Source organism: Meleagris gallopavo, chromosome 1 (assembly GCF_000146605.3).
Source record: "Meleagris gallopavo isolate NT-WF06-2002-E0010 breed Aviagen turkey brand Nicholas breeding stock chromosome 1, Turkey_5.1, whole genome shotgun sequence".
NCBI lineage: Eukaryota > Metazoa > Chordata > Aves > Galliformes > Phasianidae > Meleagris > Meleagris gallopavo.
Genome location: NC_015011.2, coordinates 69,380,701 through 69,385,023, shown reverse-complemented (window position 1 = coordinate 69,385,023; position 4,323 = coordinate 69,380,701). Strand labels below are relative to the sequence as shown.

General features: G+C 38.3%; 1 long non-coding RNA gene across 1 annotated transcript; it reads left to right on the top strand.

Annotated features, from left to right (window-relative positions):
- Positions 1–2,451: 2,451 nt before the first annotated feature.
- Positions 2,452–4,317, top strand: LOC109368570. The gene is made up of 3 exons (XR_002116727.2): positions 2,452–2,630; positions 3,318–3,361; positions 4,089–4,317. It is a non-coding gene; the product is annotated as an uncharacterized LOC109368570 (long non-coding RNA).
- Positions 4,318–4,323: the final 6 nt, after the last annotated feature.

Below are 4,323 nucleotides of genomic sequence, written 5' to 3'. Positions count from 1 at the left end.
TATTCATATTATCCTTCATTACCATTGCATTAGAAATTTTCGAAGTATCACTAATAAAACAGGTGAAAAGAGGGGGAAGAATCAGATGAACATGATGAGTTCAGCAGGAAACATCTGCATATGAGGCACTTCAGACTACTTCTAATCACCTTTGAGAAATCTGAGACTGTATTTAGCTTGGCTTAGTCAATGTAGTCAATAAGCAAAGAAATCGGTAACAAGACACCACTTGATGGGCTTAAGAGTAGCTATGGAAAAAAAAAGCCTCATAAATAAGTATTCTTGAAGAAGCTGGGATTCTTTAGAACTGTTTGTTATAGCAATTAGAAGATCCCATAAATGCTTTCTTAAAACATTCTTCTGAAGTAAACAGTAGAATGTTCACTTGGCTTGAAGAAAATTTAACTTAGCAGCAAGTGGTGTGTTGAACATGGAACATTTTATGTTTAAACTGTGATTAACTGGCTAACTTTAGGAAGCGCATTAAAAAATTTGAAAAGGGTATTAAAATAAATTAATAACCTTAGATACTGCAGTCCAACAAATGCAAATGATTTTTTCTTAAGTCAGGAAACAAGAACTCCTAGTTAACATATAAAACCTGCAGTTAACTTGATCTACTGCTGCACTACATGCTTTGAATAACAAAAGATCTCTCCTTATGTTACCATAATATGGAAAATATAATAGGCTAAAATGCAGAGCATCTTCTATTAAGAATAATAAGAACACTCTAGTAAGAATATATAGCAGACTTTCAGTAAAGCTGCCTAAATTTTGCTTTGTATTTGTAAAATTCAATAAATATACTACTAATATAACAAAAAATTATTAGACTTTTTAAATACAAACTTTATTCTCCATTTCATCTTCACATGAATAAGCTAACTTCCAAAGTTTCTATCATGATGAAAACAGCAGGAGAATAGGTGTGTGTAAACACAGAAAGTGCTTCTCTGAATCTAGATAATGATGTATCATTATGAAGGCAATGGAGTGTGCATCACAGATAATCTAAAAGTAAAAATGCAGTAATGCTTTAAATTGGAAAGACAGGTACTATATGTAAGATATATTTCTGAACTTATTCCATGGTATTCAGTGTAATTTTGTATAGCTCACGTAACTAGATTAAGTATACATACCTTGTGTCTCTTGAAGCATATACTGGATTCTTACTACTAACAATATCAATTTTATAGCCCAGAGTACATATAATCTCTTGAAGCACTCCATCCAAAATCCTCATCGAGATGCCTAGCTCTCACTGATTCTTGGGCACTTAGCATTAAAATTACCTTCCTAAGAATTTAAAGGTATCTTGTTTTGTCCTTTTACAAGTGCTGTTAGAAATGAGGTGAACGATCCAAAATAGAAATTTTGCAGAAAGCTTTCTATTGAAAAGTTTATCCTGTAGTTATTTTTAGCCATTAAAAATTATCCAATAATTCTAAACGACTACGTTAATGTGGATGAAATCATTGTGGAGCCATTGCAGATGCTGTATTAATAACAACAAGGCAAACTACATTATTGGTATGACAGTGGCCAGCAATACAAGTTTACTGCTACCAAAACAAAAACAAAAACCCTCACCCTATCAGAGCTGTATTCAACTGTTTCTGAGAAACATAAATAAATAAATAAATGAAGTGCAATTGAAGCTATCTAGTCACTTACAGGTTGATTTACATATATGACAGTGTGATCCTTGGTTTCCAGTTCGTACTCCAGCAGGTCAGAACCCGTTCAGGTTTTAGCTAAGAAGAAACAATTTCTGAAGAAGTGCTATGAAAAAAACACTGACCTGCACACAGCCTTCCTCTATCTCTGCAGTACCATACACTCAGAAGTTGAGCGTGCAACTTCCTGACTGCACCACTGGCAAGAAACTCATTTTCTCTAAAAGAGATTTAAAATGCTGTTCCTGTGCAGCAATCCAGTGAGCCTCCATCACAGGGGCAGTTGAAGCTTCCCCACAGAAAACTGCCCCTGTCCTGCATAGACTTACCACTACGGGTTGGTGGCACACTTACACTAACCTACCTCATCCCACGTTGCGGACCTCCGCTCTTTCACTTAGTTCCTCTTTCACATATGCTTTCAATTGCTTGAACCTGCCTGTGTCCTTATCACCTCTATCAGCGATCCTCCCCTGCTTCAGGGAGGCAAAGAGCAAAAGAATTCGTACAAAGGTACTGAGAAGTTACATGTTTTTTTATTGATGAGACGAAAAAAATTCCCTAGGGAGCTTCAGTCTCACCCGACACTCCTTACCTAAGGATCGGCTGCACCCGCGGAGCCCTAACGCTGCTGCGCAAAGCACCATAACATAGCAAAGAACATAAAAAAGCTCAAGTCAATTTCCGACTATTTCTCCCTCTCTTTACCCGTCCTGCTTCTCTTCCAGAAGGAGACGAATCACTTTGGGTGTTCTGCTAAGCTTGCCCCTCCCCTTTGTAGGCGGGAAATATCGCACGCAGCTCCTCTACCGAAGATGGCGGCGGCGGGCTGGGCAGTGTCCGGCTCGGGCCGCTGGCCTGCGTTGGCCCGCTGCTGCTGGCGGGCAGAGATGGTTGCTTACTTCTCTGCACCAGCTGCGAGCAACAGGGAAGCCCAGCAGAGGGAAGGTGAGGGTATGAGGCTGAATCCGGGCCGTGCCTGGTTACGGGCGGTAGGGCATGGAGGGCGGGTGGGGAGCTCGGCCCGCCGCCTTCCTCCCTTCGGGTCAGGATTGTGCTTGTCCCAGCAGGCCACTGCCTGAATTAAAGTATTTTAAATTACAATCTAACAGTTGCCAAGGAATATGAACTTGCATTGTATGTTTGGCTTTGTGTCTGGTCCCAAGCTGAACAGTTTTGCCTCCTCAGAGTCCAGGTAAGTCCAAAGTGTTCAGAGCCCCATTAGTCAGGGCTGTTACCAGCCTTTTTTTCTGAGGTAATGTGGACGTTTGTCATTTGCAGATTGCCAGGTTTGTAAAAGGGCCCTTGAGCAATGTCAGGTGGTGGTGCTCATTGAGGCACTCCTAATGGTAGACTGTAGACATTTGTGACTGAAGGAATAAGACTACTATGAACTGTATGTGTCTGTGTATGAATGCTCCATGGAGGTAATAGTAGTTGTTGCAGAGCTCTGTATGTGTTCTTTATTTCAAATTTCTTTATAGCAGGAAGAGGTAGAATGGAATTACTTCATGATATAAATATATGTTGGTTTTGCAAAAGAAAAAAAAAGTGCAGAGTGTGCTGTATTTTTTTCAACAAAACCACATAATAGTTTGTATTGAGAAAAATATTTCTTATTTTTTTTTCCTTCAGACTCAACAAGGAGAAGAAGCAGGACATCACAGTTCATAAGATCGGTAAGAATTGAGTATGTTTGCAGCTAACTCAGAGATGGCTGAGAATGTTTTCCATGCTCAAATAGTCTCAATAGCCTTAATAGTTTCCATAGGAACCCCTTAAAACAAGGTGAACTTATTTAATGTGAATCAATTCCTGAATGTACACTTACCTTCTTTAATCGCCTCTTTTCAATCTGTAATCTCAAAAAAAGCAAAAAAAGGCTTGTGCAGAGACCATGTACTGCAGGTCTTAAAAGTAACTTAAGGTTGCATTTAAAAGAAAAACAAGTACCTTAATGTTACGTACAGATTGGCAGGATTTGTAGTGTTTGCTTTCTGGCATAATTAAAAAACATCTGTTTACATGTATAAGTGAAATTGTTCTTGCACAGTAGAATTGGTCTGATATCCAAGAAAGTAATCGCTAGGAGTTTTGTCACTCAAATTTTAAAAGCAATATAATACTGTGTGACGTGGTTTTAAAAGCAAATACTTAAAAATAGACCAGGTGTAAATTTTTGTTCCTAAGTACAGATTTAATGATAAAAAGCAACTGATGTCATATGTATGTTTATCTTTTATCCTTCTAAATGATAAAAAAAAAAAAATAAATCAACAAACTAAGACTTTTGAAAAGGAAATAGTGGCTTTACTTTTTTGCATGTATATCCCTTTCTTTTAGTATGAAACTATTCAGGCTTTCGGAATTCAAAAAACTTAAAATTCATGTTCTTGCCTCCTGCAGTGAACTTCAGCTTGGGCACTTCACTTCCTGCAGTGAACTCCTGCTTGGGCACTTCAGGCAATTGAGTTTGATTTTTGAACTCTTTCCTTCCCCACTTCTTCCCCAACTTGCCAAGGCTTCTTTTGAAATATTTCTGAAATAATGGATTTTTATTACTTAGGCTGGGAAGGGCATGCATCCTAACTTTTGATCACTTCTCTTTTAAAAATTCCTTGGGAAGTGAGCACTAATTTTT